Below are 23,783 nucleotides of genomic sequence, written 5' to 3'. Positions count from 1 at the left end.
GAGTTACATCCTGTATTATACCGCAGAGCTGCACTCACTATTCTGCTGGTGCAGTCACTGTGTACATACATTACATTACTGATCCTGAGTTACATCCTGTATTATACTCCAGAGCTGCACTCACTATTCTGCTGGTGCAGTCACTGTGTACATACATTACATTAATGATCCTGAGTTACATCCTGTATTATACTCCAGAGCTGCACTCACTATTCTGCTGGTGCAGTCACTGTGTACATACATTACATTACTGATCCTGAGTTACATCCTGTATTATACTGCAGAGCTGCACTCACTATTCTGCTGGTGCTGTCACTGTGTACATACATTACATTACTGATCCTGAGTTACATCCTGTATTATACTCCAGAGCTGCACTCACTATTCTGCTGGTGCAGTCACTGTGTACATACATTACATTACGGATCCTGAGTTAAATCCTGTATTATACTCCAGAGCTGCACTCACTATTCTGCTGGTGCAGTCACTGTGTACATACATTACATTACTGATCCTGAGTTACATCCTGTATTATACTGCAGAGCTGCACTCACTATTCTGCTGGTGCTGTCACTGTGTACATACATTACATTACTGATCCTGAGTTACATCCTGTATTATACTCCTGAGCTGCACTCACTATTCTGCTGGTGCAGTCACTGTGTACATACATTACATTACTGATCCTGAGTTACATCCTATATTATACTCCAGAGCTGCATTCACTATTCTGCTGGTGCAGTCGCTGTGTACATACATTACATTACTGATCCTGAGTTACATCCTGTATTATACTCCAGAGCTGCACTCACTATTCTGCTGGTGCAGTCACTGTGTACATATATTACATTACTGATACATAGTTACATCCTGTATTATACTCCAGAGCTGCACTCACTATTCTGCTGGTGCAGTCACTGTGTACATACATTACATTACTGGACCTGAGTTACATCCTGTATTATACTCCAGAGCTGCACTCACTTTTCTGCTGGAGCAGTCACTGTGTACATACATTACATTACTGATACTGAGTTACATCCTGTATTATACCCCAGAGCTGCACTCACTCTTCTGCTGGTGCAGTCACTGTGTACATACATTACATTACTGATCCTGAGTTACATCCTGTATTATACTCCAGAGCTGCACTCACTATTCTGCTGGTGCAGTCACTGTGTTCATACATTACATTACTGATCCTGAGTTACCTCCTGTATTATACTCCAGAGCTGCACTCACTATTCTGCTGGTGCAGTCACTGTGTACATACATTACATTACTGATCCTGAGTTACATCCTGTATTATCCCCCAGAGCTGCACTCACTATTCTGCGGGTGCAGTCACTGTGTACATACATTACATTACTGATCCTGAGTTATTATACTCCAGAGCTGCACTCACTATTCTGCTGGTGCAGTCGCTGTGTACATACATTACATTACTGATCCTGAGTTATTATACTCCAGAGCTGCACTCACTATTCTGCTGGTGCAGTCACTGTGTACATATATTACATTACTGATACATAGTTACATCCTGTATTATACTCCAGAGCTGCACTCACTATTCTGCTGGTGCAGTCACTGTGTACATACATTACATTACTGATCCTGAGTTACATCCTGTATTATACCCCAGAGCTGCACTCACTATTCTGCTGGTGCTGTCACTGTGTACATACATTACATTACTGATCCTGAGTTACATCCTGTATTATACCCCAGAGCTGCACTCACTATTCTGCTGGTGCAGTCACTGTGTACATACATTACATTACTGATCCTGAGTTATATCCTGTATTATACACCAGAGCTGCACTCACTATTCTGCTGGTGCAGTCAGTGTGTACATACATTACATTACTGATCCTGAGTTACATCCTGTATTATACTCCAGAGCTGCACTCACTATTCTGCTGGTGCAGCCACTGTGTACATACATTACATTACTGATCCTGAGTTACATCCTGTATTATACTCCAGAGCTGCACTCACTATTCTGCTGGTGCAGTCACTGTGTACATACATTACATTACTGATACATAGTTACATCCTGTATTATACTCCAGAGCTGCACTCACTATTCTGCTGGTGCAGTCACTGTGTACATACATTACATTACTGATACATAGTTACATCCTGTATTATACTCCAGAGCTGCACTCACTATTCTGCTGGTGCAGTCACTGTGTACATACATTACATTACTGATACATAGTTACATCCTGTATTATACTCCAGAGCTGCACTCACTATTCTGCTGGTGCAGTCACTGTGTACATACATTACATTACTGATACATAGTTACATCCTGTATTATACTCCAGAGCTGCACTCACTATTCTGCTGGTGCAGTCACTGTGTACATACATTACATTACTGATCCTGAGATACCTCCTGTATTATACTCCAGAGCTGCACTCACTATTCTGCTGGTGCAGTCACTGTGTACATACATTACTGATCCTGAGTTACATCCTGTATTATACTCCAGAGCTGCACTCACTATTCTGCTGGTGCAGTCACTGTGTACATACATTACATTACTGATACATAGTTACATCCTGTATTATACTCCAGAGCTGCACTCACTATTCTGCTGGTGCAGTCACTGTGTACATACATTACATTACTGATCCTGAGATACCTCCTGTATTATACTGCAGAGCTTCACTCACTATTCTGCTGGTGCAGTCACTGTGTACATACATTACATTACTGGACCTGAGTTACATCCTGTATTATACTCCAGAGCTGCACTCACTATTCTGCTGGTGCAGTCACTGTGTACATACATTACATTACTGATCCTGAGTTACATCCTGTATTATACTCCAGAGCTGCGCTCACTATTCTGCTGGTGCAGTCACTGTGTACATATATTACATTACTGATCCTGAGTTACATCCTGTATTATACTCCAGAGCTGCACTCACTATTCTGCTGGTGCAGTCACTGTGTACATACATTACATTACTGATCCTGAGTTACATCCTGTATTATGCTCCAGAGCTGCACTCACTATTCTGCTGGTGCAGTCACTGTGTACATACATTACATTACTGATCCAGAGTTACATCCTGTATTATACTCCAGAGCTGCACTCACTGTTCTGCTGGTGCAGTCACTGTGTACATACATTACTGATCCTGAGTTACATCCTGTATTATACTCCAGAGCTGCACTCACTGTTCTGCTGGTGCAGTCACTGTGTACATACATTACTGATCCTGAGTTACATCCTGTATTATACTCCAGAGCTGCACTCACTGTTCTGCTGGTGTAGTCACTGTGTACATACATTACTGATCCTGAGTTACATCCTGTATTATACTCCAGAGCTGCACTCACTATTCTGCTGGTGCAGTCACTGTGTACATACATTACATTACTGATCCTGAGTTACCTGCTGTATTATACCCCAGAGCTGCACTCACTATTCTACTGGTGCAGTAACTGTGTACATACATTACATTACTGATCCTGAGTTACCTCCTGTATTATACTCCAGAGCTGCACTCACTATTCTGCTGGTGCAGTCACTGTGTACATACATTACATTACTGATCCTGAGTTACATCCTGTATTATACTCCAGAGCTGCACTCACTATTCTGCTGGTGCAGTCACTGTGTACATACATTACATTACTGATCCTGAGTTACATCCTGTATTATACTCCAGAGCTGCACTCACTATTCTGCTGGTGCAGTCACTGTGTACATACATTACATTACTGATCCTGAGTTACATCCTGTAGATCTTTTATTATAAAAATGAAAAACATAACAAAATAAATAACCAGATAATAAACAATGTAATGAACTGGTCCAGCCGCTCTCTCTCTCCTCACACACATATTATACATATATACACAATAATAACTACCTACACCATGACATCTGGTCCGGTTACCAAACAAAAAATAACAATATAATAAACAATAACCGACAAATTATATACAAACTAATATATACATTCTTTTTTTTTTTTTTTTTTTTTTAAATAAATAAAATAAATGCTAACTATACAAATATATACAAGACAAAACAAAACCCCCCACACTCGAGCCCACCAGTCCCTCCCCGGCACTGACCTGAGAGCTGGTCCTGCGCCTCATGCCTCAGTCCATGTCCAACGTCCATAGGCCAGATCAGGCAGTGCCAGTTTTTCACCCAAATAACCAGTGTCCCACAAGATGAACCCACCTCCCCCCTTTTCCCTCCACCCAACCTAACACCTCCACCCAAACCCATATATACAATATATACAGAAACAAACAATACAATAACCACAACTGACAAAGCCCAAGTTCGGTGCCTGCAGCCCTACATCACTGTCTACTGATCAATAAAACAAAAATCTATGGTGTCAGCAGCAGCCCACCACCAGGAGAGGAGATGACCAGACTAGGGCACACTAAAAGAAAAGCCCCTCCAGAGGAGAGTGGCCCTCCGTGTACCCAGTCTCTCATACTCCAGAGAACGCACCTTCACCAGGTCACCGAGTATGGTCCTAAACACATCGTCCACTAGGAGGATTTTCCGCTGCGTCGATACTAAGCACCGTGCGTTCCACGTGTGATACCTAACCACTGCGCTAACTAGAAATAAGGTGCAGCGGTCCCGACCACCCAGGTCCCCGAATGCTCCATAGGCCCATTCCGCATAAGAGAGACCGGCCAGCCGGGGCCAGCCAATGGAGGCGCCCACCCTGTTGTACACCTCTGTGTTAAAGGGACAACGAAGCAGGAAGTGGTCCATGCTTTCAAGCATGGTATCACAATGCTCCCGAGGACAGTTCCTGTCCTCAGAGCTCCTACACTTCAGATTGTCCCTCACACACAGTTTCCCATGGAAGCAGCGCCAAGCCAAGTCCCAAACCTTCGAGGGGATCCTGATAGAATTCAAAAGATGCAGACCCACCCCAAGATCCCGACTTGGGCAATCCCTGAGCGCCAGAGGCCTCTGAAAATGGGTCAACAGAACCCTTTTGTCAAGGAGCTTCCTTGGCAGAGTCCTGACCTCCCACATTCCCAGACCCCACCGGCGAATTACCTTCAGAACCACGGTAGCGTAAGCCGGGAGATGTCCATGCAGTGTGCAGAGTTCCTTCACTTGCCCTCCTGTCTCCCATTCCTGGAAGAAAGGCTGAAACCATCCCTTACAGGAGAATACCCACGGAGGAGCCCTCTCTTTCCAGAGGTTTGCAATATTGATCTTAATGAAGGTATTCACAAGGAATACCACAGGGTTGACCATACCCAACCCTCCTAGTCTCCTCGTACGGTAAGTAACCTCCCTCTTGACCAGGTTCAGTCTATTCCCCCATAACAGTTGAAAGAACAAACTGTAGACCCGAGTCCAGAGAGGCTCTGGCAAGATGCACACACTGCCCAGATAGATCAGCAAAGGGAGCAGGTAAGTTTTGATCAGGTTTACCCTTTCCCTTAGGGTCAAAGACCAACCCTTCCATTGGTTCACCTTCTGAGTGGCGATCTCTAGCCTGCTGTCCCAATTTTGTTTGGGGTAATCCCCCTGGCCAAATTCGATGCCAAGAAGTTTTGCAGAGACTTTGGGTTCTGGAAGGGTGTCCGGGAGATCAAAACCAGGATCTCCTCCTCCCAGCCAGAGACTCTCACACTTATCCCGGTTGATCTTAGACCCGGATGCCTCCGAGTAGCGATTTACCTCTGACATCAGCCATTCTGCCTCCCCATCAGAGGAAACAAAAACGGTGACGTCATCGGCATACGCCACCACTCTCAGAGTGGCTTCCGGTGCTGCCCGGTCCATCCCGATCCCAGCTAACGGTCCACGCTCCACCCTCCTAAGAAGTGGGTCAATCGAAAACGCGTACAGTAGCGGGCTCAAGGGACAACCCTGGCGAACACCACACCCAACCTCAAAAGAGCTGCCAATCCAACCGTTCACAAGCGGGAAACTCTCTGCCCCAGCGTACAAGGTCTTAAGCCAATCAACGAACCCCCCCGGCAGGCCATACCTCAGAAGGACAGACCAGAGGTACTCATGATTAACCCGATCAAACGCTTTTACCTGGTCCAATGACAGCATGTACCCCTTCCAGTGGCCAGCCCTACCCTGCTCCACCGCCTCTCGGACACAGAGTACAGCACTAATTGTACTGCGGCCCGGAACAGAGCAATGCTGGGCCCCCGAAAGGAGCTGGGGTGCAAATTTCACCAGCCGATTAAACAGCACCTTTGCCAAAACCTTCCTGTCTGCATTGAGAAGCGCTATGGGACGCCAATTCTCAATGCAAGATGGGTCCTTACCCTTTGACAAGATGATCAGGGCAGACCTCCTCATTGACTTTGGCAGAGTGCCCGAGGAAAGACACTCATTGAATACCTCAGTCAAGAGGGGAACCAAGGCGTCCTTAAAGGTCTTATAGAATTCAGATGTTAAGCCATCCGGACCGGGAGATTTCTTCAGGGCAAGCCCTTCAATCGCCAACTTAACTTCCTCTTCCCTGATCATCTCTGTCAAAACGCCAAGAGAGGGGTCTACCCCTGGTTCGGGGACGGCTTCTGCCAGAAAAGCCGACATCTCATCCCAATCCAGATCCCTCTTCCCCAAGAGGTGCGAGTAGAAGGATCTGACGACCTCCAGGATCCCCGATCTGGATCTTTTCAGGGACCCCGCAGTGTCAACCAGTCCTGTAACAACTTTACTATTCACTGACATCTTGCAGTTTCTGTAAGGGTCGGGCGAGCGGTACTTCCCGTAATCCCTCTCAAAAACCAAAGATGCGTGTCTATCATACTGACACCTCATTAGCAAAGATTTCACTCTGGAGATCTCCTCGCGGCTACCTCCAGTTGAGACAAGATGCTCGAGTTTCCTCCTCAGGCCCTGATACAGGCGATACCTGTCCAGGCTCCTGAGGCTCGAGAGCTGGCGGAAGAATCTCGCCACCCTTTTCTTGAACATCTCCCACCACTCTGACTTACTACTACAAAGATCCAGTAAGGGTACCTGACTGTGAAGAAAATCCTCAAAGGATTGTCTTATCTCCGCTTCTTCCAAGAGAGATGAATTGAGCCTCCAAAAGCCTCTTCCCATCCGGGGGGTCTCTGTAACATTCAGGGAAAACAAAATCATACAGTGATCGGAGAACTCCACCTCAACAACTGATACTGCTGAAGAGACGGCTTCCTCCTTTAAATAAAACCTGTCTATCCTGGACCTACAGTTACCTCTATGATAGGTGAACCCCTCGTGGCCTGCGGTGTGCAGGATGTGGACATCCACCAGGCGAGCCTCACTAGCTATACTATTAAGGGCGACGCTATCATAAGTCAGCTTATCTCTGGAACCTCCTCTATCCCGGGGCCTCGTGACAGTGTTGAAGTCCCCTCCAAAGACGACCTCCCGACTCGTAAAAAGGTAGGGCTTGATCCTCGTAAAGAGACACTTCCGGTCCCACTTAGATTGGGGACCATAAATGTTAATGAGCCGAAGCTCCTGTCCCTTTATGAGGACATCTAATATCAGGCACCTCCCCATTTCTAACTCAATAACCCGTCGGCATTCTACTGGTGCGGTAAAAAGGACCGCCACTCCGCTATATGGCTCGGCCGCAAGAGACCAATAGGAGGGCCCGAGTCTCCACTCCCTCTTAGCTATAAACACCTCTGCCATATTTGGCAGCCTGGTCTCTTGCAAAAGGAAAATGTCAGCTTCAACCCGGCTGAGAAAATCAAAGGCCGCAAATCTAGCCATATTTGACTTAATGCTGGCGACATTAATGGAAGCCAGCGTCAACGGAGTGGGTACCGCCATCATTGGAGATTGAGTTAGATGGCTTTCTTCTTCCCACTCCCCTTACCCTCTGCCTCAGAGGAGGAATCCTTCCCCCTCTTTAATGACACAGAGGTGTCCATTCCCACATTTTTCCTTCTTTTCTCGTCCTCGTCTCCGGACTCTGGGCCAGTCCCTCCCCCCAAGGACCCTGCATCCCCAGGAGAAGGAGACTCGGCGCCCCCTGTAAGCTCCGCTGAAGCCGGAACCTCACCCTCGGCCTCCTCCTCAGAGGAAGAGATGTTATCAAGGGCTTGGAACCGGTTAGAAAGACCAACCAGAGGGGAGTCAGTTTTACCTTCCTTAGGTACCTTGGTCAGAGCGGGAGAAGATGTTTTATCTCCCTTCTTTTTCTTCTTTTTGGTGCCGAGCTTACGCTTGTTCTCTAGCCACCGCTTATTATCCTCATCCATACTTTCATAATGGGAGGATTCTGAGGCAGAGGCAGTTTCCTCCCTGTGGATCCTCCTGACCTCCTCATCCAACTCATCATCCCTCGGGGCCTCAGCAGCAAGACTGGCATCCAGGACAGGGGCTGCCCCGGTAGCCCGGGGCTCACCCCGCTCCCTCTCCTGTCTGCGCTTGTCTAGACGCCTCAGCTGAGCAGGCGTTGTTTTATTGCTTTTCTTCCCTGGCCCCTCAGCTCCCCCACCCCTGCTAGTCCCCTCCCCAGCAGAATCGGCCTCACGGCTTATTCCCACCGGGGTCTCGACTGCATTAGCGAAGGAGCGAGGACAACGGCTGAATGGGTGACCTAACTCACCACACAGGTGGCACCTAATCTCCACACAAGAGGCGGCAAGATGGCCGACACCCCCACACAACGCACATTTCTGCACGGTGCAGTTTGCACTGAAGTGTGTGGGGTCGCCGCACCTGTGACAGAGCTTCGGTTGCCCCTGGTAGAAGACCAGGATACGATCCCTACCCAGGAAGGCAGACGATGGAATGTGGGCAACCGTACCACCTGAACGCTTAAGTTTTACCATAAACGTCCAGGCCCCTGACCAGATACCAAACGCGTCGTGGTTTTTCTTTGGCATCTCCACCACCTCTCCATACCGGCCAAGCCACGTCATGATGTCATAGCAAGAAAGCGACTCGTTACGAGTCATCACGGTCACTTTCTTGATCTGGTTTTGGCGAGACACTGCCTGAACGGCAAAGTCTCGCCAGCCGGGCTCATTTTTTGCCAGCTCATAATTCGCCCAGAAGAGCTCAAGCCCCTCCGGCCGAACAAAGCTGATATCAAACTCAGGCGTGGAATAGGGATGTATCAAGGCGTAGATGTCAATCGCCTTGAAGCCCATCCTCAGCAGGAGCTCCACAACTTTAGACCTTGGAGGACATGCATCACTGCCCCTCCACCGAAGACGGACCACATTCCTACGCACACTGCCTGGCCCGGCTGTTGGGAGGGACCACACTGTATCCCCCCCTTTTTGCTCTCGGAAGGCCCCGAGGCCATGCCTCTCTATCCAGAAGGATAGATCAACCTCTCGACCCTCTACCATTAGTGATCTCTCCCCCTTCTTTAGAGCCTCCAGAAGGCGCCGTTGCAACATGCCGTCCCCAAAGCCCGAAGACAAGGAGGATGCCCTATTTGCCCCGGAGGTGACACTGGCATAACTCTGGACAGGTGTTGCCACCCCCGGGGGGGCAACCGGACCAGTGACCACATCAGCCCGAACAGCAACACCATTACCCACCTCCATCTCACCCTCCACCAAACCAGCAACCACACCACTAGACAATGAATTAGCCTCATTCACCCCCACCACCACATTCATTCCTGCTGGACCAGTAACAATGGCGGATGACATTTTGACCTCTGCATCAGGCACAAGGGGCTCAGTCACCTCCATAGAACTGGAGGCGACCTCACCCCCGGTCTTATGTGTGCCTTCCACATCATTGGTCGGTAATTTCTGCTGTTTGGCATTCGGAATAATGTGCCGCTGATCTTTAGATGCTGTTAGGCGCCGCTGATCTTTAGCATCAGGATCTTCCGGATCAGCGACGCCAACACAAAATAGCACTTTCGTGGGAGGACCGGAACGCTCAGCCCCGACAGCCCCCTCACACTGCCGTCGCTTCTCAACTAAGTGATCAACGGCAACAGCATTCAGAGGCGCCGAGGCTACCGGAGCTGCCCCCGACACCGGGCTGCTCCCCCCTCCCACTGAGGAGCGCACCACAGCATCGTGGCCTGATGGAACGCCCGCCGCCGGGCCGCCCTCACTGTCCAGCCTCTCGGCTGATGCACCTCCTGCTGCGTCCCCGCTACTACAAGCAGAGACGGAGCTCTGCGCCTCACTACCGCGCTCTGTAATCTCCCCGCGCCTTTGCACCGGATCCACAGCAGAACCCGGGCTGGGCTGGGCAACGGGGCTTATACAGCGAGCTGAGCCTGCCGCCGACTCAGGGGGTACAGGGAGGGGGGCATATACGTATCTTACCGCCTCCTGCAGCTTTGGCTTGGTCTTCTTTGCCTTTTTGTGGCCCCCAGGTGCCTCTTCTGGTAGATCGTCACCAAGATGGAAGTTTTGGAGGCACACTGGGGACTCCAGGAGCTTAATCTCCACCATTAGCGCCCCTCCCAGGCCGCTGCTGTCACTGTCCTCCCCAGAGCCGGCAGAACTGCGACCGGATGTCACTGTCGCCTGTCCTGCAGGGAGCTCGCTGCACGTGGCCTGCGGGTGACTTTGCAGGCTGCCAGGTGGGGCTTCCTGCTGGTCATCATGACTCTCATCATCCACCTGGCTCTCAGGCTGCAGCCCCATCTGCCTTTGCTCTCTGGTATCAGCCATTTCTCTAAAGCGGTCTTCATTTATTAGTTTTTCTTTGAAATGACCACTCTGCTCCCTGATGTCAGCTTTCCTCAGTTCCAGCAGGTGAATCTCGCTGGTCAGTCGCTTTACCTCGGCCTGGAGTTTAGCCTTGCTCTGTTTGGAGGCCCCCGCAGCTTTGGCGCTTGTGCAGCGCAGCTCCTCCCGGAGCCTCCTGATGAGCTTACTGGCATCTTCATACTCACGGAGGCGGATCATGACCCGGGAGGCATAGGTGGACACAGACTCCCGGGGTCCCTGCAGCGCCCAACCCCCCTCAGGGAGGTCGGCCTCACCTCCGTGAGCACTCCGCTTTCCTCCGGAAGGAGCACCATCTTGCACGCCTCTGTCAGGCTTTACCTCCATGCTGGAAGCCTTGCGGCTTCTAGGGGTCTCCACAATCCCGGGAGGAGTAGGAGCCACATTGCTGCGACTCCTGGTGCAGCGTCTCACCCCCGAGTCCTCTGATGTGCAGGCCGGTTGCTGGTTTCTTCTGCCCCCCGCCGACCTGGTTCGGGAAGCAGAAGCCTGGGACTTGGCTCCTTCACTCATCCCAGAAACCAGCTCTCCCTCCGGGAAAGAGAGAGAGCAGGTCCCCAGGTGGAGAGGTGTTGGTTCTCAGAGATCAGGAGCTCACAGCAGGATCTGCAGCCACCACACCCGCAATCACCACACTGACTAGCAGCTGATCAGAGCTGCACCCAGTATGCTGCTGGTGGAGTCACTGTGTACATACATTACATTACTGATCCTGAGTTACATCCTGTATTATACCCCAGAGCTGCACTCGCTATTCTGCTGGTGCAGTCACTGTGTACATACATTACATTACTGATCCTGAGTTACATCCTGTATTATACTCCAGAGCTGCACTCACTATTCTGCTGGTGCAGTCGCTGTGTACATACATTACATTACTGATCCTGAGTTACATCCTGTATTATACTCCAGAGCTGCACTCACTATTCTGCTGGTGCAGTCGCTGTGTACATACATTACATTACTGATCCTGAGTTATTATACTCCAGAGCTGCACTCACTATTCTGCTGGTGCAGTCACTGTGTACATACATTACATTACTGATACATAGTTACATCCTGTATTATACTCCAGAGCTGCACTCACTATTCTGCTGGTGCAGTCACTGTGTACATACATTACATTACTGATCCTGAGTTACATCCTGTATTATACCCCAGAGCTGCACTCACTATTCTGCTGGTGCAGTCACTGTGTACATACATTACATTACTGATCCTGAGTTACATCCTGTATTATACCCCAGAGCTGCACTCACTATTCTGCTGGTGCAGTCACTGTGTACATACATTACATTACTGATCCTGAGTTACATCCTGTATTATACCCCAGAGCTGCACTCACTATTCTGCTGGTGCAGTCATTGTGTACATACATTACATTACTGATCCTGAGTTACATCCTGTATTATACTCCAGAGCTGCACTCACTATTTTGCTGGTGCAGTCACTGTGTACATACATTACATTACTGATCCTGAGTTACATCCTGTATTATACTCCAGAGCGGCACTCATTATTCTGCTGGTGCAGTCACTGTGTACATACATTACATTACTGATCCTGAGCTACATCCTGTATTATCCTCCAGAGCTGCACTCACTTTTCTGCTGGTGCAGTCACTGTGTACATACATTACATTACTGATCCTGCGTTACATCCTGTATTATCCTCCAGAGCTGCACTCACTTTTCTGCTGGTGCAGTCACTGTGTACATACATTACATTACTGATCCTGAGTTACATCCTGTATTATACCCCAGAGCTGCACTCACTATTCAGCTGGTGCAGTCACTGTGTACATACATTACATTACTGATCCTGAATTACCTCCTGTATTATACTCCAGAGCTGCACTCACTATTCAGCTGGTGCAGTCACTGTGTACATACATTACATTACTGATCCTGAGTTACCTCCTGTATTATACCCCAGAGCTGCACTCACTATTCAGCTGGTGCAGTCACTGTGTACATACATTACATTACTGATCCTGATTTACCTCCTGTATTATACCCCAGAGCTGTACTCACTATTCTGCTGGTGCAGTCACTGTGTACATACATTACATTACTGATCCTGATTTACCTCCTGTATTATACCCCAGAGCTGTACTCACTATTCAGCTGGTGCAGTCACTGTGTACATACATTACATTACTGATCCTGATTTACCTCCTGTATTATACCCCAGAGCTGTACTCACTATTCTGCTGGTGCAGTCACTGTGTACATACATTACTGATCCTGAGTTACATCCTGTATTATACTCCAGAGCTGCACTCACTATTCTGCTGGTGCAGTCACTGCGTACATACATTACATTACTGATCCTGAGTTACATCCTGTATTATACCCCAGAGCTGCACTCACTGTTCTGCTGGTGCAGTCACTGTGTACATACATTACATTACTGATCCTGAGTTATATCCTGTATTATACTCCAGAGCTGCACTCACTATTCTTCTGGTGCAGTCACTGTGTACATACATTACATTACTGATCCTGAGTTATATCCTGTATTATACTCCAGAGCTGCACTCACTATTCTGCTGGTGCAGTCACTGTGTACATACATTACATTACTGATCCTGAGTTACATCCTGTATTATACTCCAGAGCTGCACTCACTATTCTGGTGCAGTCACTGTGTACATACATTACATTACTGATCCTGAGTCACCTCCTGTATTATACTTCAGAGCTGCACTCACTATTCTGCTGGTGCACTCACTGTGTACATACATTACATTACTGATCCTGAGTCACCTCCTGTATTATACTTCAGAGCTGCACTCACTATTCTGCTGGTGCACTCACTGTGTACATACATTACATTACTGATCCTGAGTTACATCCTGTATTATCCTCCAGAGCTGCACTCACTATTCTGCTGGTGCAGTCACTGTGTACATACATTACATTACTGATCCTGAGTTACATCCTGTATTATACTCCAAAGCTGCACTCACTATTCTGCTGGTGCAGTCACTGTGTACATACATTGCATTACTGATCCTGAGTTACCTCCTGTATTATACTCCAGAGCTGCACTCACTATTCTGCTGGAGCAGTCACTGTGTACATACATTACATTACTGATCCTGAGTTACCTCCTGTATTATACTCCAGAGCTGCACTCTCTATTATGCTGGTGCAGTCACTGTGTACATACATTACAATACTGATCCTGAGTTACACCCTGTATTATACTCCCGAGCTGCACTCATTATTCTGCTGGTGCAGTCACTGTGTACATACATTACATTACTGATCCTGAGTTACCTCCTGTATTATACCCCAGAGCTGCGCTCACTATTCTGCTGGTGCAGTCACTGTGTACATACATTACATTACTGATCCTGAGTTACCTCCTGTATTATACTCCAGAGCTGCACTCTCTATTATGCTGGTGCAGTCACTGTGTACATACATTACATTACTGATCCTGAGTTACCTCCTGTATTATACTCCAAAGCTGCACTCACTATTCTGCTGGTTCAGTCACTGTGTACATACATTACATTACTGATCCTGAGTTACCTCCTGTATTATACTCCAGAGCTGCACTCTCTATTCTGCTGGTGCAGTCACTGTGTACATACATTACATTACTGATCCTGAGTTACATCCTGTATTATACTCCAGAGCTGCACTCACTATTCTGCTGGTGCAGTCACTCTGTACATACATTACTGGTCCTGAGTTACATCTTGTATTATACTCCAGAGCTGCACTCACTATTCTGCTGGTGCAGTCACTGTGTATATACATTACATTACTGATCCTGAGTTACATCCTGTATTATACTCCAGAGCTGCACTCTCTATTCTGCTGGTGCAGTCACTGTGTACATACATTACAATACTGATCCTGTACTGATCCTGAGTTACCTCCTGTATTATACTCCAGAGCTGCACTCATTATTCTGCTGGTGCAGTCACTGTGTACATACATTACATTACTGATCCTGGGTTACATCCTGTATTATACTCCGGAGCTGCACTCACTATTCTGCTGGTGCAGTCACTGTGTGCATACATTACATTACTGATCCTGAGTTACCTCCTGTATTATACTCCGGAGCTGCACTCACTATTCTGCTTGTGCAGTCACTGTGTACATACATTACATTACTGATCCTGAGTTACCTCCAGTATTATACTCCAGAGCTGCACTCACTATTCTACTGGTGCAGTCACTGTGTACATACATTACATTACTGATCCTGAGTCACCTCCTGTATTATACTCCAGAGCTGCACTCACTATTCTGCTTGTGCAGTCACTGTGTACATACATTACATTACTGATCCTGAGTTACATCCTGTATTATACTCCAGAGCTGCACTCACTATTCTACTGGTGCAGTCACTGTGTACATACATTACATTACTGATCCTGAGTTACCTCCAGTATTATACTCCAGAGCTGCACTCACTATTCTGCTGGGACAGTCACTGTGTACATACATTACATTACTGATCCTGAGTTACCTCCAGTATTATACTCCAGAGCTGCACTCACTATTCTGCCATATAATATAACGTCCCACCAGGATGAAGATAGTCCATTACCAGAGTATCAGGGATTTCTATGGTGGCCCGGCTAGGACACAATAATGGGCTTTATTCTTGTAGAGGGTCTGCCTGACTCATTGTCTGGTGTTTTCCTGGTCAGTCTGTGTAATACACGGGGGCTCCACTAGATGTATTAGACCCATCCTATTACTGCAGCCAGGGCTCCCCCAGTGTGGGTTACGGCAGTATAATGGTGTAACTTTGGATGAATTTCCCGGGTATCTTGGTCGCCTCCCATTCCGCCCCAGTTTTGCCCATTTCGGCGCTGCTGCCCGGGGATGGCATCAAAACACCAAAAGTTGCACCATTTTTGCTCCTGTCCGAGCTGACCCTGGTGTTTTATGTCAGAATTCTGGTGAAAACTCCTTGATGACTCAGGTCTCGGTTTCAGGTCCTCCTTTTAGTGATGGACCCAGACAGAATAGGGCCCGGGCAGTATATGGGCCCTTTACAGAGCAATAGTTCTGCTATGACAGAAGCTCCATGCTGCTTCGGAGGTGGCGGGGCCCCTTGTGCCCCTTGGGTCTGCACCATTGATACGTCCACCTCTGCTCCAGATCTTGACTTGCTGTAAGTGAATGTGACCATTCATGTATATACAGAAAGCTCCTGATCTCTCGCAGTGGAGGGTTCGTTACAATTGTATCCAGTTCACACATTAATACAAGAAATGTGATACAGGAAAAAACCTCTTGTAACTGCTGGAAGCTTCTATTCTTCATCTCCATGACTTGGATCTATGAGATGTTCTTGCCCAGAGGTCGGCTCTGTATCTGCAGAAAGTCATATTTCTCTTGGAGCTTTTCTCCCACTCCAGGCCGAGTTCTGGAAAAACTCTACCATTATCTGGAGGAATGTAGAAAGCCCAGGCAGATAGGGCAGGAACCGTCCATTAACAGTGAGAGGAGCCGAGCTCTCCTCAATCCTCCTGATAAAATCCTCCCAACATCCAGTGCATTCCAGGGGCTTCACATCAATCACAGCAGAGAGCAGAGGAGCAATGGGGCTCCCATATCCCCCCGCCCAGATATATGGCCGCAATGTAACACAAGACCGGGACAATATGTATTAATGTTCCGAACTGATACATTGTGCACTAAACACATCCGCATCATCTCTTCTGTTTGCTGCAGATACCCCAAGATTCATCCTCGCAACGCCCCAAGATTCTGCATGGGGGGGTCTTTAGTCTTCTCACTCCGTCTTTTCAGCAGGGACGTGACTGCTGGAGACATGAGCAGCATTACGGATGTACTGCAGAGGTCTGGTAGGTCAGAATATATATAATTTTTTCTATTTAGACCACCATGGGCCCATTTTCTAAATTATAAAGCCCCTTTTAAGCCCTAGCCCCATTTCCATTCTCTTCTTGAGGGGCAGCATGGAGGCAGCAGTCCAATTGGCCCTGGTGCTTTACGGGGCCCAAAGGCCTCTCTGCCACATAAGACTCCAGTGTCATAAATGGCGTATATGTTTTTGTCAGTGGTCAGGAACAAGGCCATTGGTAATGAGTGGGTACATGCCCAGAGTGGAAGCTTCTTGTGTACGCAGAATTGTGCACTGGCTATTTATAAGTGACCCCGACCCTTTGGTTTAAAGCCATTAGCCAGGTTGTTGGAAAGCTCAGCGTTATGGAAACCCCTGAGCTGCTGGAACTCACTGGGTGCTTGCTCACATTTTGCTCGCACTCAATGTTTTTGTCATGCCTCAGTTTGGGGATTTGATCCGGTGACCCCTTGCTCCATGGTCAGTTCTCCTGTCTGCTGAGCAATTGCCCTTTTCTTCCCTGTCCTTACGTCGATGGTTTTTATTTCCTTTATTTTTTCTTTCTGGGTTTGCTCTTCTTCAGGTATTTCCCATTATCCCCTTTTAGTTGCTCTATTACATTTTGGGTTCGGCTATATATATTCTCCCTTCACTGCACTTCCTTGCTGGCTATACTTCTAAGTGGATTAGTGCTAAGGAGTTCCAGCTCTTTAGTGAAGGGATTTTCCCTGCGAGGCAAACACTGTTTGTATTTTTGCTGTGCATTTGTTTGTCTGCCTTCCCAGCACCTTTCCTTTCTCCTCAGTTAGGTTTGTGGGAGATTACTCTTGTTTCATTTATTATTCTCCTTAGTTCTCCTTATTTCCCCTTTGTGCACATGCTTTAAATTTCCTCAGCCTGGGTCCTCGTACCCCTCTGCAGACTTTCCGTCTCCTGGTTAGCTGTGCACAGTGGCCTTGCCTCTGTTTTTTAAGGAGGTTCTAGAAACCCCTCGATGGCCTTTTAGGGAGCCAGGTCTGAGGTTTTGTTCTTTGGTTGTGGGGCTAGGGACCAGTAGGGTGTGGGTTCTCTGTGTCGTAGGCTTTATTATTCCCGTTACTCGTGTATGACTGTGTCACATGTATAACAGTTTTTCCCATTTCCACACACTCACCTCTCTGCCCAGCTGTCTGGCTAAGTTGGTGCAAAGAGTTCTGGTTGGGTGTCAGCGCCTTCTTCATCCTTATGGGATGTTCCTCCTCGAAGTGTCAAGGTAAGTACGTGGCCATTGGGTTTTCCCCTTTAAGCTGGAGCAGACCTTGAGTGAGCTTTTGTATGGACATTAGGGTGGACGCTGGGAGCAAGAAGGTCTACCCCTAAACTTCAGCTAAGCAAGATCACCAATCTCTGACCTTTGTTGCGACCTTTGGTCCTGAAAATTGGGGCAGGGGTCTTATGGCCCCTTCTCCTATCAGAGATGGTGTGTAGTAGACTGCATCAGCCCTTTGCACTTTTTTGTGTGATGATTGCACTTTGCACTGGGGCTTTCAGTAAATAATACTAATAATAATCTTGCAACAGATTTTGCAGTGAGGTCCAAAAGGACGAGATCCGGCAGATTCCTGCAGAACTTTACATGTTCAGCTCACAGAAGCAGCAGACGCTGAGCTCTCCCGGGAGACCCACCTAACTCTTCAGGAGGTTCTGCTCCTGGACTTGATGGATGACGGCCGGGGACCGCCGGGGCCGCGTCTGTTTCCAGTTGAGGTGTCGCAATGTTGCACATTTCCATACGTGTTGCACAACATCATCTCCTCTGATGACTCTTTTATGGGTTCAATAATTTGTTGGCTTCTGGTTCTGTTCATCTCTAGCAGATAATACACAGATGTAAGCGAAATGATGAACTGATAAAGGGGTGTCCACTGCTCTCTGAAGGAATACTGGAGGGCTGCAGATGATGAGCAGTCACTGATTGGCTGCAGCGGGCACTTGACCGCCGAGAATTGCTGCACACCATCCCAATAACAGCGGGAGGGGAGGATAGTTTATATTTTATTTTGGGCACTGAAGGGATTCAGAAGGGTTGTGCCATCATGGACAAACCCTTTAACCTCAGACACAAGCCTGCCTCTGTTATGGGGCGCTGTAGATGTCACTAGTATGGGGGCACTGTGGCTGTCACCATTATGGGGGCTCTATGGCTGTCACCATTATGGGGGGCACTGTGCCTGTTGGTGTTATGGGGGGAACTGTGGCTCTCTCATAGTTGACAGCATACAGTTCTCTATGAGAGATGGAGGTGGTGGTGTTTTTTATCGCTCTGCACTGTCATATTTTATTCTATAAGTTGTATTTTTTCAGAAATACTTTGCAGTAAAGTACAGTGAGTTTGTTGTTAGAGGCCCCCTGATTAGAGGAGCCTCTTCGGGGTGCTGTTCCAGCCCAGTCCTGCTGCTCCAGGACAATGTTGGCATGGCCCAGTCCTGCTGCTGCATTACAATGTTGGCACAGCCCGGTCCTGTTGCTCCAAGACAATGCTGGCACGGTCCGGTCCTACTACTCCAGGACAATGTTGTCACGGCCCGGTCCTGTTGCTCCAGGACAATGTTGGCACTGCTCAGTCCTGCTGCTCCAGGACAATGTTGGCACTGCTCACTCCTGCTGCTCCAGGACAATGTTGGCATGGCCCGGTCCTGCTGCTCCAGGACAATGTTGGCATGCCCTGTCCTGCTGCTCCAAGACAATGCTGGCACAGTCTGGTCCTACTACTCCAGGACAATGTTGGCACGGCCCGGTCCTGCTGCTCCATAATGTTGGCATGGCCCGGTCCTGCTGTTCCATGTCAATGTTGGCACGGCCCTGTCCTGCTGCTCCTGGACAATGTTGGCACAGCTCGGTCCTGCTGCTCCAGGACAATGTTGGCACGGCCCAGTCCTGCTGCTTCACACTGTTGGCACTGCCCGGCCCTGCTGCTCAAGGACAATGTTGCCACGGCCCGGTCCTGCTGCTCCAAGACAATGTTGGCACGGCTCGGTCCTTCTGCTCCACAATGTTGGCATGGCCCATTCCTGCTGCTCCATAATGTTGGCACGGCCCTGTCTTGCTGCTCCAGGACAATGTTGGCACGGCCCGGTCTTGCTGCTACTGGACAATGTTGGCACAGCCCGGTCCTGCTGCTTCAGGACAATGTTGGCACGGCTCCGTCCTGCTGCTCCAGGACAATATTGGCACGGCTCGGTCCTGCAGCTCCAGGACAATGTTGGCACGGCCCGGTCCTGCTGCTCCACAATGTTGGCACGGCCCATTCCTGCTGCTCCACAATGTTGGCACGTCCCTGTCTTGCTGCTCCAGGACAATGTTGGCACGGCTCGGTCCTGCTGCTCCAGGACAATGTTGGCACGTCCCGGTCCTGCTGCTTCACAATGTTAGCACGGCCCAGTCCCGATGCTCCAGAACAATGTTGGCACGGCCCGGTCCTGCTGCTCCAGGACAATGTTGGCACGGCCCTATCCTGCTGCTCCAGGACAATGTTGGCACGGCACGGTCCTGCTGCTTCACAATGTTGGCACGGCCCGGTCCTGCTGCTTCAGGACAATGTTGGCACTGCCCGGTCCTGCTGCTCCAGGACAATGTTGGCACGGCCGGGTCCTGCTGCTTCACAATGTTGGCACGGCCCTGTCTTGTAGCTCCAGGATAATGTTGGCACAGCCCGATCCTCCTGCTCCAGGACAATGTTGTCACGGCCCGGTCCTGCTGCTCCAAGACAATGTTGGCACGGCTCGGTCCTGCTGCTCCACAATGTTGGCATGGCCCATTCCTGCTGCTCCACAATGTTGGCACGGCCCTGTCTTGCTGCTCCAGGACAATGTTGGCACGGCCCGGTCTTGCTGCTACTGAACAATGTTGGCACAGCCCAGTCCTGCTGCTTCAGGACAATGTTTGCACGGCCCCGTCCTACTGCTCCAGGACAATATTGGCACGGCTCGGTCCTGCAGCTCCAGGACATTGTTGGCACGGCCCGGTCCTGCTGCTCCACAATGTTGGCACGGCCCATTCCTGCTGCTCCACAATGTTGGCACGTCCCTGTCTTGCTGCTCCAGGACAATGTTGGCATGGCTCGGTCCTGCTGCTCCAGGACAATGTTGGCACGTCCCGGTCCTGCTGCTTCACAATGTTAGCACGGCCCGGTCCCGATGCTCCAGGACAATGTTGGCACGGCCCGGTCCTGCTGCTCCAGGACAATGTTGGCACGGCCCTATCCTGCTGCTCCAGGACAATGTTGGCACGGCACGGTCCTGCTGCTTCACAATGTTGGCACGGCACTGTCCTGCTGCTCCACAATGCTGGCATGGCCCGGTCCTGCTGCTTCAGGACAATGTTGGCACGGTCGGGTCCTGCTGCTCCACAATGTTGGCACGGTCTTGTCTTGCAGCTCCAGGATAATGTTGGCACGGCCCGATCCTCCTGCTCCAGGACAATGTTGTCACGGCCCGGTCCTGTTGCTCCACAATGTTGGCACAGCCCTGTCTTGCTGCTCCAGGACAATGTTGGCATGGCCCGGTCCTGCTGCTCCAGGACAATGTTGGCACGGCCCGGTCCAGTTGCTCCAGGACAATGTTGTCATGGCCCGGTCCTGCTGCTCCAGGACAATGTTGGCATTGCCCGGTCCTGCAGCTCCAGGACAATGTTGGCACGGCCCAGTCCTGCTGCTCCAGGACAACTTGGCACGGCCTGGTCCTGCTGCTCCAGGACAATGTTGGCACGGCTCGGTCCTGCTGCTCCAGGACAATGTTGGCACTGCCCGGTCCTGCTGCTCCACAATGTTGGCACAGCCCGAGCCTGCTGCTCAAGGACAATGTTGGCACGGCCCGGTCCTGCTGCTCCATAATGTTGGCATGGCCCGGTCCTGCTGTTCCATGTCAATGTTGGCACGGCCCTGTCCTGCTGCTCCTGGACAATGTTGGCACAGCTCGGTCCTGCTGCTCCAGGACAATGTTGGCACGGCCCAGTCCTGCTGCTTCACACTGTTGGCACTGCCCGGCCCTGCTGCTCAAGGACAATGTTGCCACGGCCCGGTCCTGCTGCTCCAAGACAATGTTGGCACGGCTCGGTCCTTCTGCTCCACAATGTTGGCATGGCCCATTCCTGCTGCTCCATAATGTTGGCACGGCCCTGTCTTGCTGCTCCAGGACAATGTTGGCACGGCCCGGTCTTGCTGCTACTGGACAATGTTGGCACAGCCCGGTCCTGCTGCTTCAGGACAATGTTGGCACGGCTCCTTCCTGCTGCTCCAGGACAATATTGGCACGGCTCGGTCCTGCAGCTCCAGGACAATGTTGGCACGGCCCGGTCCTGCTGCTCCACAATGTTGGCACGGCCCATTCCTGCTGCTCCACAATGTTGGCACGTCCCTGTCTTGCTGCTCCAGGACAATGTTGGCACGGCTCGGTCCTGCTGCTCCAGGACAATGTTGGCACGTCCCGGTCCTGCTGCTTCACAATGTTAGCACGGCCCAGTCCCGATGCTCCAGAACAATGTTGGCACGGCCCGGTCCTGCTGCTCCAGGACAATGTTGGCACGGCCCTATCCTGCTGCTCCAGGACAATGTTGGCACGGCACGGTCCTGCTGCTTCACAATGTTGGCACGGCCCGGTCCTGCAGCTTCAGGACAATGTTGGCACTGCCCGGTCCTGCTGCTCCAGGACAATGTTGGCACGGCCGGGTCCTGCTGCTTCACAATGTTGGCACGGCCCTGTCTTGTAGCTCCAGGATAATGTTGGCACAGCCCGATCCTCCTGCTCCAGGACAATGTTGTCACGGCCCGGTCCTGCTGCTCCAAGACAATGTTGGCACGGCTCGGTCCTGCTGCTCCACAATGTTGGCATGGCCCATTCCTGCTGCTCCACAATGTTGGCACGGCCCTGTCTTGCTGCTCCAGGACAATGTTGGCACGGCCCGGTCTTGCTGCTACTGAACAATGTTGGCACAGCCCAGTCCTGCTGCTTCAGGACAATGTTTGCACGGCCCCGTCCTACTGCTCCAGGACAATATTGGCACGGCTCGGTCCTGCAGCTCCAGGACATTGTTGGCACGGCCCGGTCCTGCTGCTCCACAATGTTGGCACGGCCCATTCCTGCTGCTCCACAATGTTGGCACGTCCCTGTCTTGCTGCTCCAGGACAATGTTGGCATGGCTCGGTCCTGCTGCTCCAGGACAATGTTGGCACGTCCCGGTCCTGCTGCTTCACAATGTTAGCACGGCCCGGTCCCGATGCTCCAGGACAATGTTGGCACGGCCCGGTCCTGCTGCTCCAGGACAATGTTGGCACGGCCCTATCCTGCTGCTCCAGGACAATGTTGGCACGGCACGGTCCTGCTGCTTCACAATGTTGGCACGGCACTGTCCTGCTGCTCCACAATGCTGGCATGGCCCGGTCCTGCTGCTTCAGGACAATGTTGGCACGGTCGGGTCCTGCTGCTCCACAATGTTGGCACGGTCCTGTCTTGCAGCTCCAGGATAATGTTGGCACGGCCCGATCCTCCTGCTCCAGGACAATGTTGTCACGGCCCGGTCCTGTTGCTCCACAATGTTGGCACAGCCCTGTCTTGCTGCTCCAGGACAATGTTGGCATGGCCCGGTCCTGCTGCTCCAGGACAATGTTGGCACGGCCCGGTCCAGTTGCTCCAGGACAATGTTGTCATGGCCCGGTCCTGCTGCTCCAGGACAATGTTGGCATTGCCCGGTCCTGCAGCTCCAGGACAATGTTGGCACGGCCCAGTCCTGCTGCTCCAGGACAACTTGGCACGGCCTGGTCCTGCTGCTCCAGGACAATGTTGGCACGGCTCGGTCCTGCTGCTCCAGGACAATGTTGGCACTGCCCGGTCCTGCTGCTCCACAATGTTGGCACAGCCCGAGCCTGCTGCTCAAGGACAATGTTGGCACGGCACGGTCCTGCTGCTCCAAGACAATGTTGGCACGGCTCGGTCCTGCTGCTCCACAATGTTGGCATGGCCCATTCCTGCTGCTCCACAATGTTGGCATGGCCCTGTCTTGCTGCTCCAGGACAATGTTGGCACAGCTCGGTCTTGCTGCTACTGGACAATGTTGGCACAGCCCGGTCCTGCTGCTTCAGGACAATGTTGGCACGGCCCCGTCCTACTGCTCCAGGACAATATTGGCACGGCTCGGTCCTGCAGCTCCAGGACAATGTTGGCACGGCCCGGTCCTGCTGCTCCACAATGTTGGCACGGCCCATTCCTGCTGCT

The sequence above is a fragment of the Phyllobates terribilis genome, unplaced genomic scaffold (assembly GCF_046119375.1).
Source record: "Phyllobates terribilis strain yellow unplaced genomic scaffold, ASM4611937v1 Scaffold_12__6_contigs__length_324123572, whole genome shotgun sequence".
Classification (NCBI taxonomy): domain Eukaryota; kingdom Metazoa; phylum Chordata; class Amphibia; order Anura; family Dendrobatidae; genus Phyllobates; species Phyllobates terribilis.
Note: the sequence above shows the minus strand (reverse complement) of the source record.